The sequence below is a fragment of the Aythya ferina genome (assembly GCF_964211825.1).
Source record: "Aythya ferina genome assembly, chromosome: 6".
NCBI classification, from domain to species: Eukaryota; Metazoa; Chordata; class Aves; order Anseriformes; family Anatidae; genus Aythya; species Aythya ferina.
Genome location: NC_140303.1, coordinates 31,845,018 through 31,857,750, shown reverse-complemented (window position 1 = coordinate 31,857,750; position 12,733 = coordinate 31,845,018). Strand labels below are relative to the sequence as shown.

The following is a 12,733-nucleotide window of genomic DNA, read 5'->3' as shown; positions in this document are numbered from 1 at the left end:
GGTAAGTCATTTCAGAAGCCAAAGCCATCCTCTTACTCGCGTGTCAAGTTGTGCTGTATTCCTCAAGGAGCGCTGCTGATTCCAAAGTGGATCAAATCACACGTGTGAGTTCAGTTTGCACGATTAGCTAATACTGAGTGCTGGGGAAGTAAGCATGATACAACCCAGCTGCAACAAGAATAGCTCTCAAAATACAAATGGTAACCACCACCAAAAAGCAAATTCAGTGCACAAGGAGTCCTGCTTCTTTTTTTTTCCCCACCATTACTGACAACCCACAGTGGTGATTCAAAACAGCTTCAATCAAAGCGAAGCAGACAATGCAATTCGGCTCTGTTGTTGCATGCAGTAATTAACTCTTCCTGTTTGCATTATGCCTGAGCAACAACGAAACAAAAGGATGTGGTAAACTGTTGAATTTAACAATTTAGATAACAATGAATTATAATAATCAATTAGCACTGTCAAAGACCAGAATTTATGGCATATTTGGTTCTGCACAGACCTATTGTGTGCACGCTATCCAAGGCTAGTTTGGCTCAGGAAAACAAATAGTGGCGTCTTGTGGGCAGCTTATCAACCCCGCGGTTTCCCGGTAGCATTTGTTCTTGCTCTGTGTCAATACCAGTAGTCCATTTTTCAGCAACATAATTTTTATCCACCGTTTTATAATCCAAGCTACTGCTCAGGGCCTACATCATTCACAGCCCAGTGTTACCGCCAGCTTCCAGAACCCACTGCTGCAGCACTGACCCCATCCCTGGGACTCACCCCATCCAACTCCGCATGCCAGGCTAGGGAATCATACACAATTTCTAAGTATTTTTCAGCTATCTAACTTTCCATCCCCAAAACACTGTGACTAATGTATGCAACCATCAGGGAACACTTAATGCACTTCAGGTTTCTGCACGGTATATGAGAAGGATCATCAGGCAGCACAGAACAGTACTGGGAGTGCTAACAGTTCATGTTTTACTTACATTGTACATTTATCCTATTTTAGTAATAAAACTCTACTTTAGATGCTAAAACTTCCAAAGGTGTGTATTAGCAGCTTTGGTAGGGATTTTTGGGAAGCATAACTCCATCCTGCCAGGAGCTGAACATGGCAGAGCACCTCCTGCTAAGCCCCGCAGCCAGCTGTGCTCCCCTTGGCACCTTTGTTCGGTGGCTTTTATCCCAGCCTCAGTCCCACTTGTCGGCTGATGACAGGCTGGAGCCTGCACTCATTCCACTTCTTTTCAGACGGCCAGAAAGCCCGAAGAATTGCCATTCTGCTGGCAATTGTCCCCTTTAATGCCATCCCACAATGTTATCAGATAATATGCGGTGTCCTTGGGCTTATTTCTCAGACCTGTAGCCTCTACCCAGGGAAAATCCAACCAGGGGATCGCTCGACTGAAAACCGAGCTTGCTCTGTAGCCTAATTTAAGACATTGAAATATAGGAAAGAAAATGTAAATGTGAGAAGGGAAATGTAAGAAAGAAAAATGAAAATCAAATGGCCTCAAGCTCATCAGGTTTCGAGAGTCTGCTCCTGCTCTTAAAGCAATTATCTGAAAATTTGCTCTTGACTCAAGTGGAAGGGGAATTGTACCCTACCACAGGGCATTTAATGGGGCAAGATTTCTACTTGTTTAAATCTAAGCCTCAAAACACTAGTATGCAACTCACGCTATGCGCCAGAATGAGAGCAGAAAAGTCCATGAAATTTTCTTAAAACAGGAGTGAGATCCACATTTGTAAGAGCAGGACTTGCACATAAAATGAAATTAAGTGGGAAAGCTAATTGGGCCCTGATTGTTATTATTTTTTTAATCTCAGTTTTTGTTCTGAAGGTCTTGTAGGCATTTGCCACCACGATGCCTGAGCTTTGCAAACATGAATACACTTATCAGCTCACAGCAGTAGATCATCATTACTGACCACAGGCTGACAGAGGGAAGGAAAGACTGGCCACAGGAGTCAGCGTGGTAGGGCTCAAGGCACCTTGCCTTCAGCCCATTCCCTCTCCCCAGCGAAAGGCTCTATCACAATGCCCTGTTCTCCACTTCCAAATTCAGTGGCAGCTTCTACAAAAAGGTCTTTTAAAGGAAAAACTCTTTTAAAGAACATATAAACTTTTTTATTTATACTATTTCTGAAGGAAGAGGATGAATACACAGAACAAAACTCTATGCCCTCACTTAAGCCCCTATTTAAAGCCCCCCAAACCTTTGCCATTCTCATGGCATGGCATCAATGCAGAGCTATATTTAGGGCTCTTTTTTTTTTTTTTTCTTCCAAGAGAATACTCTTCAGTTCCAAAGACAGAACAACGGGTCCTAAGTTGCACATCTTGACATGCCAAGCCACATTAAAACATCAAAAGAAAAGACAGACAGGTTTTGATCTGCTATAGAAACAAGGTCACTTGAGAGAGGCATCTGCAGTTGCAGCCACCCAAGCCTGGGAGTGAAGCCCCAGTAATCTGTTGCTGTGTGTGACTGAGAGGCCTTGTAAACAAAGTCAGTGGCAGGAGAGGCAAAAAAAAAAAAAATAAAATAAAATAAAAAAACATCAGTGCTAATAATTAAGGAGGAATCCTCCTGTTTGATTGATTTGTGCTGGCTTAGCCTCATAGTACTTGCCCTCCAGAGTCATAGATTTCTGATGTCATTCTTTAGAAATGTGCTTTGTCTCCCCAAAGATCATTAAACAGAGGTAAACAGTAATAAAAGAGATCCTCATACACAGTCCTGTGATCAGGTTACTTTCTGGAAGAGCCACAGCAATTGAAATTGCAGTAATTTAGAACGGGCTCCTGTGAAGGGCTGAAATGAGAAGCAGGAGAGCTGTGGTCTGTTACCAGCTTTTGAAGAAGGTAAACTAAGTTTTAATAAATCACCGCTCTGGGTCAGTGTCCCCCTCTGTAAAATGGGAATAACAGCACGACAATCTCACCTGGTTGTCACGAAAATGAGTTAATTGGTGGCTATAAACACAGCTCTGTCCTCAAACAGCAGGCAGTGCAGAAAAAGTTTATTTCACAGCAGTTACCAAAGTAGTAGTGGTTTTGTCCTGATGTGTCAGGATTTGTTGGATTTCTAACATTAATACTCAAAACAAAGTAAAAATCACTGTTTCTCATATAATTGACAATTCATTTAATCCAAAAGGCGTCAGATTTCAAAGCAGGGTACGACTCTCTTTTAAACTTAACTACCTCCAGAACTTGAACAAGGGAAAAGAGTAGAAATAGCCAAGTTTTACTTTAAATCTCTGCCTGCATAAGCAGCAAAACAGTTTTAAAAGAAAATGTGTTAAAAACTACAAGGAAATGATATTAAAAATTCACACTAATTTTGAGTATTCAAATAAATGCCACAAACTGATAAAAGAACAATCTTTAAAAGACAGACTGCTTTTTGTTTGCTTAATGGCAATATGATATTTCAAGAACCTTAGAGTTTCATCAATTATATTAAGAGAGTCACTTCAGTGCAGCCTCATACAAACAAAAGCTAGATTCAAGTTTTCATTTGCCCTTTATCCTGTTACAGATACATGGCTGCAATTCCTAACTACATACTTGCTGCTCTTTTAATTAAACTACAAACAGCAATGCTGACAAATTCCTAGAGAAAATAAGCTTTACAGAGATGATAAAAACACTAAAACAGCAAAAGTCTTACTTGCAGCAGTTCAGTCAAAACATGCCAGCCCTGGAGAACTCAGAACCGTAAGAAGTCTTTGCAGTCCAGAAATTCTCTCGAGTTTATCCAGTGTTTATTTACCAAGCTTTAAAAGTCTGTGGTTAGAAGAACAGAGTTAGCTTTCTGCACCATCCACAGCACTACAGAAGTCCTCCAGTAACAGCAGACATGAAGTTTGCTGATAGTTGGGTTTTCTGCTGCTATGTAGTTGCTCAGTACTTGTAAATACAAGCTCTGTGGACAAAGTCCCAAATGACATCACAGGCAGCTGCTTATTGTTGAGTCTTTATTAACTGACTGTCAAAAAAAGAAAAGAGAAGAGGAAAGAAAAGCACAAACTATCTTCCCTGCAGCACAATTTGCATCTTAGTAGGAGTTGCAGTGCTACACAAATACTTCTGTTTACCCAACTGATGTTTTCTTAGAATGAATAAACAGTGTTTGCAGGGAAAGCACAAAATTAAGAACAACCTCACCAGAGCTTCAAAATGCAAAGAGTGCAGGGAGAAAAAGAAAAATTAGAAGTGTCAGCAGTGCCTTTTTCAGAATTCACTCCTGCATTCTCCTAATTCTTTTGTTTATTTTAACGATATGCAACCAGGGGTGCAAATCTGCATGGATTTAGAAGCACAGAGCACAGAGTTTTATTAAGTTGAAATGAGCATTTCAGCTAAGTCCTAATTTTAAAAGTTACACAATTACAGACTTCTATCCTTACAAGATTTAAGGCAGTTCAATGTCAGTTACGACATGTTCTGAAGAAACTCTCCTCACTTTCCCAGGGTGAAAATATAAGAAAGCAAGAAACAGCCTCAAACGGAGTTTTTCACTCAGTGATGAGGGTGTAAATACTGACCTTTCCTCCCCTGAGTCGGAGGTCCATGACTAGGAGGTGTTTTGGAGCTGAAACACCCGCTCAGCACCTGGGGGGCAGGGGGTACTCACCTGAGCACTGGCACAGGCACTCATCTCAATCTATCCCCTGTCACTGAGAGCTCCTGCTGAAAGAGAGGGGCTGGGAGCCTGTGCCTTGGTTTCTCAGAAGTCTGTGCTTTCAAGTCAGAACTTCAAACGCTGGAAGGGCACCACCAAGGGCTGTGACAGACAGAGCTCTCTCTTATCTGCACGCTCTTCCACACAAAGAGCTTCGATATTGGGAAACGCCTCACCACTCGCATCCAAACACCCCAGATTGCACGTTCCACACACAACAAAACAGAAACCTGAGCTCAGAGATGAGCTGAAGCCAAGTTTTTACGATGTTCTCCACTGCTACATGTAAGAGTAGCAACCCACATTTCTGCCAGGATTTACAGTGAGCAAATCAACCTGGGGCCAGATCCTCAGCTGATGCAACTCATGCTAGTTGCAATGACACAGGTGAACGACAGCAGTTGACATTGGCTGAAGATCTTGCTCTTCCCTGCAACAGCATCATTAAAAAAAAATTGTGTGGCCTTGATGGCCAAGTGCCTGATTTCCCTGGTGCTTGCCCAAAGGGGCAGCGATGCCCTGCTGCCACAGTGCCATGGAGCTCACTGGAACCGCTCACACCAGCACACGCTGCCTCTAAACCTAAGTTTGTGCCTTGAAGGAGCTGTGCTGTAATTCCCCTACCTTCACTCCTGTGGCTCACCAGCCCGAGCACACCAGAACAGCAGCAGGCAGTGCCACCAGGAGCTGCATTCACCGCCCTGCCTCATGGGGCTGCGCTTCATCTTCTGTCGCAGTCAGCATGGGTTTGTGATGGGTTTGGGATGGGTTTGTGTCGGGTTTGTGTCTTGCTCCTTAAGCCCTGGTCCAGGAAGCCTTCAAAAGACTTTGAAGATGAAGTGGGCCATGGGAGTAGTGAGTACTAACAGATAACATGCAATAACATGCACTTCAAAAAAAGCAGCTTTAGGCCTAGCTATGCAAGGGCTGTGCTGCAGCTACTCCTTTAAAAATAATTTAAAAAAAAAAAAGAGAGAGACTGCATGCTCACACATACGGGTCCACAAGACATCAGAGGAACAGGCCCATCCATAAGATCAGTAGAAGGGTCACATTCTGTTTAAATTCAATGCCAGCTTGCAGTCCACCATCTCAGGCCAAGGATAAGATTTATTTTTTCACCTGCCATTACAAGTACTGATGAACGTTAAATAACTGCAAAACACAGATTACACTCCAGCTCTCTTGACAACAAAACTGGCTTGTAGCATGATGCTCATGCAGGCACACGTGTAGAAGAAAGCAAGATTCATAAAGCAAGGAAACCCCTGATTTAATAGAAAAAGCCAGATACTTCATGAAATGAAAAAAGACAAGCCTTAAGAGAAAATGCAGCCTGTTACCAGGAAGTATTTGTAGCATTTAGCAAAATTCATCATTTACTCAACTTCCTAAAGAACTGTGATGTGTTTCCAGGCTAACTACACCCAGCTGCAGAGGATCAGGAGAGCAGACACCAGGCAGACCTCTCTAGTCAGGCAGCTCTGCAGGGCAGTGGCGTCAATTCCCTGAAACCAGTTTTTTGGAGACTTCCACCAAAATAAGTTCTCTCTTAATCCTTTTCAGAACTGGTGGATCTTGCAAAAATAAATGCGCAAAGAAACCAGTATTGAGGCTGGTGGGGTTAAGCAGTAGGTTATTCTTCCCAAGATGAGAATTCCCATGTGGGGGGACAAACAGATTCTGCATTCTTCACATTGCAGCCCTTATTACGGGAGTGGCCATTAGCTCACCCTCCGAGTGCATTTATCCATCTAACTTCTATTCTAGGTCATCGTAAGATACAGTTACTGGCTGTGCAGATACAGCTTATTTTTGGCAGGAATGCCATGGCTTTTGTTAGAACAAAACTCACAAGAGAAGCCCGTCCTTGACGAGCTACAGGTTGACTGCAAAGATAAATGAGTGGAAGTCGTGAGCTACAGCAGTCACTCCCGGGCTTAACATCTGAGGACTGTATCAAGGGACTGACTCTGCTTCATGCTGCCACATTTCCAATGGGCAGACAGCTCAGATGAGACATAATGAAGTGACCCAAGTACACACAGCCATTAGTAAAGCTTGTCAATTCACCTATCGCAGCGTAGGCAGGATCTGTTAAAGACCCAGTGTCTCATGCTAATACAAATCTATACCATCTCCAATACTGCTGTTTGCTGCTCACCAGCACAAGATCAGAAAACAGCTGGGATCCCGGATGCTTGCAGTCCCCTCTCCGCGACAGAGCCATAAAGCCGTGGTGTGAGCTGCTCGGCTCCCATCAGTTGAACAGGAGGTGGCAATTGCTGAGAGGATTTCCAGCCAGGGCCACCTAACAGCGCAGGGAGTTGTGTGTGCTCCAGCACAGCTTCACGCGGTGAGCCCGCGGGCCGTGCAAAAGCCTTTTTGTACCCAATGCCTGGGGCAAGGGCAGGCAAGCTGGCAGACTGCAGAACAGCATGGCCTAGAAGGATTAAACTGCAGGACGTTCACATCCCAACAGATTGCAACACAATATAATATGAGGTTATGTAGCATAATGCAATACAATAACTCATACTACATGGAATAGAATAACCCCAATATGTTATAGTATTATTCCACAATAAATACTCAGATCACTGGAGGGCAAATTTGAAAAATAGTAAAACAAATCACAGGCTGCAGAACTTGCCCTCCTTGGAGTTGCACATGGTTGGAAGTCTTGGGCTGATCCTTAAAATATCACAGAAATTTCCCCAGAATGGCACCAGGGAACTGGAAAGCAAAACGCTCTTTGGAAATTAAAATTATTCTCTCTTTTACCATCACAATTAAGTATCAGTTTCATAAAACAAATACCTAAAAGCATGTGGGATCATCACATGTTAGCACAGTAAACACTTTTCTAAGCCTGGGGTAGCTGGCAGAGAGGATAAACAACAGAACCAAGTAAAAATATGTGGAGAGAATAAAAGGAAATGTGTGGAGGCGGTGTATGAATCTCCTCAAATACTCACTGTCAAAAAAGGGTCTTCAGCTGAAGCAGTTTGATCAGGCTGGTAAGCTTTTGATCACAGAAACAGTTTGGGTTTTAACCTTACTAGGTGATTTTTCAAAGCTTTTTACCTCCCCTGCATGTCAGGAATAGGGGAAAGGTCCTCAGCAAAGGAAGGTTTTATTGCTGGAACAAACGATAGATCTCTCCTTTGTCACATTTACGAATTTAAGCTTCAGAGAAAGCAGCAAGTAAGATGTAACAACAATAAGTGTGCCCAGTTGGCCATTCTGCCCCATCTGGGGTCACGGGACATTATCCATCTGGTTTGTCCTTCCCAGCCCTGCTCTGCGCATGTACTGCTGCACGCTCCCCACCACCTCGCAGACAGCTCTGTGCAATGGGCTGCCTGCTCCCCTGTACCTGGCACTCCGGCACCTAAAAAGATGATATTCCATCTCCTGGAAGAGGACAGTCACACAGAAATATTTCCTTTACCTCACATCCTACACTAGGAGAATCCTGTTCTTAAGTGTCAGGATAAACTTGACACCACATACTTACACGTAAGAAAGAGAATGGCTAAAATGAAATGTTTTATCTAACCTTTTTAGATGAGCTGAGAACTAAAATGAGCACCTACCATTTTTCCAGCTGTAACAGTGATGTGAAATCAATTCCTAAATCTTTTTCAGTTGCATAGTTTATGCTTCAATAGAATTCCAAAAAAGCATTCACAGGTGAAAATTGATGTGATGCCTTCAAAGGACATTGACTTTCACTATAAATTGCCTCACTGTAAAATACATTTTTAAGCAAATCATACAAAGTCTCTTTCAAGTGTTGCCACTTGAGCCAGGAAAGGGGACACAGAAGCTGGATTTTTAGCTTGCAAAGGAACTCAGAAACATTTTAAATGTGATTACTAAATACAAGTACCTTTGACTGGCTTTCATTAATTTCCCAATTTAAGCCATTATTCTTTCTTTGCCTTTCCTGTTGTTTCTGGAGTCGTGAGATTGATTCAGCCACCAGTGACCTTAGCCAGAGTTAATTGAAATCAATGGCATTAGTGCATTCTGGAGCAGGCCCAAAATCAACCTGCGTTCAAGGGCTTTTGTGTATCCTTAATCACACGGGTGAGTCTCTGCAAATTTAGATTCCAATGGGTCCAATCATTAGATCAGTTATGCAGTGTTTGATTTCACATATGGACAGTGGTCCCTCTCTGGTTATCAAATGTGGTCTCTACTAAGAGCAGAAGGTTATTTCCATAATTTCTTTCTGGTGAAAATACTTATTTCTGCAGGTGTTGGTGTTCCAGCAAGGCTGGCAGCTAATGGGAATGCTGACTAATTTGCACTCTCCTCCTGCCTTTTCGGACGTCTCCCTGTGTGTCAGGAAGCAGAGGTATCAGCTTGTGAAACACACATTCCTCTGATGCGAGCATCTGGCCTCTTGGCAGCCAAGTCGTGACAGGTTCTGCAGCAGCTGTGATGGCTCCATGCTCTTTCAGATGGTTAAACAGCCTTGTTTTCTAGCCTCGCTGTTTGTTTTCTGCTGCACTCCTGGATGAAAGCCCATTTGCCCTTTTAATCAATGAACTGGCCGTTGGATTGGAGCAATCAGTTACATTTTTGTACATGTCAGAGCAGAGATTCTTGCCCGGGGAATGCCAGCCTCACAGCCCTGAGCTCTCAACTGGATGGTTGTGCTCCTCTGGCTGCACCCTGACACCCTCACCCACCGAAGGAAGGGTTGGTCGTCTTCCCAAAGCGAGGGCAAGTGCTAGCATATCGCCCTCCAGCCCTCAGACATGGAATTGCCTCGCTCCTGTTCTATTACAGGACCTGGTAATCAGACTGAACAGAGGAAATGAGGAAAACAATTTATATATTTCAGATGGCTTTATAAACCATCCTCCCATGTGCACGCACCAGATGGAGATACGGATCTGGCTGGAAGCTGTACCCTTACGCTGTGCGGCACAGAGGTAGCAGCACATCAGCGTACTGAGGGGGAAAAATCCTCAAAGATTATATAAATCAGAACCAAATTTTATGTAAATTGCTTTTAAACACATAACACAAGTCCATAATATAGCAAACAGTTCCAAATAGTTCCCTTGAATGAACAAGCATGTTGCACTGTAACAGCTGGGGTGGTGTTAGGGATAACACCACATCTTTTGAAAGCTCTCAGAGACCTCCTGAACGCTGGGAGCTGGCAGCCAGCTCCCAGCCATTTGTGAGCCCCTCTCTGCCCTCTCACTCCCAGCGATAACCCGTGTCTCTCTGTAACAGATGCCCTCTTTTCCCCCTGTGTATTGCTGCTTGTGGAGGAAAACCAAGTAACGAACTGGCTGGGTCAGCCTACTTTCTCTCTTACCAGGCTTTTACTCCAAGTTCTTCTTGTACTTGCCACAGGAAGCTCTTTCTGTGGGGTGCCACCGCTCCTGCTTCTGCCTTTCTGTCACAAAGGGGCCGCTTCTTGCTCCTGCTGCGGGGTGAGTCTGAGGCGGGAACAAAGCTGCCCTCTATCTACCTGCATGTGTTTCATCGATCCCTTGACGAGGACATAGTAACCATCTGATGGGTCCTATCACACACTCTATTTGCCAAAGGGCACACATGTAGTTAATCAGTACCCACGAGCAGCTGTGGTCACTGGCCAAAGCGCCGCCGTGAGAGCAAGGCAGCGGCGTCCCCACAGGGCCCAGCCACACCAGGGCCTGTGAGGCCCAGCATGGCGACCAAAATGGGGCCCTCAGCTCCACTCTCGCCCAAAGGCTGCAAAAAAACAGCAATCCTGGAACTGTTAGAGAAACATTCATATAATTTAAAGATCTCTTTGGGTCTTTCAAATTCTGTCTTCAGAGCAGGACGGGGAGGAGCCACTACCAGCATATGACTTGTCAAATAAGAGGCGCAACAACACGCCGTGTTTTAATACCACACAGTTCCATACTGTGACACACCGCAGGGCTGATAAAAGCATCCCGTTTTCCTGGCTGTGATAAACAACAGTCTGCCTGAAACACCCTGCAAGTATGCTGCTCCCACAGCACCCCTGAGACCCACAGAAAGCTGATCCAGCAGCACAGGTAAAACCCCCGGGGGTCAGTTGCCTGCTTAAAGCCAAAATGGAGCCACCAACAAATTAAAGTCTGGGAGTTACTGTTCTCTGTACTGCCAACAGCCCCCTGAACAGCATCACTAATTCTTACCAAAAAGTACCTCAATTCAAGGCCTCTGGCCTCCCTCCGCTGCCCTCTTGAAAAATCCTTGTAGAAGACGGTGATAAATTGCACACCCACTTTCAACACGCAGGATTTCAACAATCTGCTATGATTACCTTAAATCTGTGAAATATAACAGTTCGTAACAGCCAGCTAAACAGTTTTCAGGGAAGGGGACCAAGTGTGGCTTTGCAAAAGGGATGATGAAACAGCCTGAAATTATTTTTGTGAGAAGAAAAGTTTCTCAGGCCTCCTGCAAAATAAAGCCCTCCGTTCTGTGTGTCTGGCTCGAAAGGGGCAGGTATATCAAATGAAGGCTGTGCTGGTTTATCACGCTGCCTCCTCTACTACAGTACTGAAGATTTTATGGCACGCTATAAAGAGAGGAAAAACTCATCTTGTAATCATATAAACACAGTGAACAACACAGAATAAGTATCAATTACTTTTCAAGTTTCAGTGATAGCCTCAGCCCCTGAGGATAATTTCAAATGGTATGATAAAGACTTCAGTTAGATTAAAAGCATCAAAAGCAAGCTAGCGTTCAAAAACAAACAATTCAGTCTCAGCTACCTAAGTTACAATAAATTTTCTGAACTGGCAGATTTCCCTCCTAGCTGTTCAGCTGTTCCTTCCCCACAGGTAAAACAAGTCAATCTGCTTGAGAAGACAATTTGCCACCCAGCTTACTTAACGCCACACATTAAAATAAAATGAATAATTTTGATGTCAAAACACTGTTTTAATGTGAACCCACGGTTAAAAGAAACAACCACAACAGAGAAATGCAATCAGCTGCTGCTGACTTCTATACAGATTAGATCTAAATGAAATAACTGTCCAGCTTTTGGTCTCATATTTTACACCGAACCTTCCTCAATTCCTGCAGCAGGTCGCTGAAGATACGTTACTCTTTGCTTGCTTTAATCTCATGATCCACATTTTTCTCAGTGACATTATTATAAACACAAATGTGACTAACAGACAGCAGTAGATCTGTGATAAATTTTTATTCATCTGGAACCAAACCGATGATCAAGTTGTGTAACACGCTAGCGACTCAGCATAGCTGCATTTTACATTGACTTTTTGCCAGTGTATGTGATGGGAAAGTACACAATAGTGCAGGAAAGCAGTACTAGGTGATATTCACACAGTGCAACGCAGTAACCTGCAGAGGGGCTTGAAGTGTCTTTCAACAAGCTACCTGGGTTATGGGAAGCAGCCCCGCCACATCAGCTCCCTGCACGGAGCAGAAGGAAAGGAGCACTTCTCAGCATCGCTGCAGTCACGGTCCTCCACACACAGACTTCATATACCCATGGATACATGATTAATGAAATGGGCTATCACCAGCCAGAACCACTTGCTTAGTACATTTGGCACATCCTAAAAATACAAGCCCTTTACAGTTTTAACTCAGCGATTCTAGCTCTAATTTGGGTTCTAGGCTGCATTACCAAACTACTTGGATCAAGTCTTGTGTGCTGACCAAGGGGTCGGTCATCACAGACACATGGGACAGCTTCTCGGGCATCTCCCCTGCCCTGTTGCTGCTTCCTTACCCCTCCAACAAGATGGATACAGCAGCCCCCAGAATGCAGAAGTGTGTCTCACGCTGCACAAGTTAGCATTACCGGTTGGTATTGCTCATACTATACCACAGGTTTATGGACAACGTCTAAGAATTTTAAATAAGGCCCCAAACATTTCATTCACTGCCCATAATATTGACAATTTCCTTTCAGAGCTTTCCTTCCAAACATCCCAGAAGCCTGGACGTGAATAATTTCTCCAGTGCTCTAAGTTTGGCACATGTCTTTAAACAGATGGAAATTACTGTTATGC

General features: G+C 43.8%; 1 protein-coding gene across 8 annotated transcripts in view; it reads right to left on the bottom strand.

Moving 5' to 3' along the window:
• NCKAP5 (NCK associated protein 5) overlaps nucleotides 1-12,733 on the bottom strand; it is a 435,525-nt gene that overhangs the window by 361,960 nt on the left and 60,832 nt on the right. The window contains exons 1-2 of one of the 8 annotated variants that reach the window (XM_084524266.1): nucleotides 10,036-10,235; nucleotides 3,678-3,995 (exon numbers count right to left, since the gene is read on the bottom strand). The exons of 2 other annotated variants lie outside the window; for them this stretch is intronic. The gene's annotated coding sequence lies outside the window, so the exon portion shown is untranslated. Of the gene's footprint in view, nucleotides 1-3,677; nucleotides 3,996-4,554; nucleotides 4,594-4,643; nucleotides 4,958-10,035; nucleotides 10,236-12,733 lie in introns of those variants that run through there. 5 more of the 8 variants (XM_084524277.1, XM_084524276.1, XM_084524279.1 and 2 more) reach the window with 5 other exon arrangements.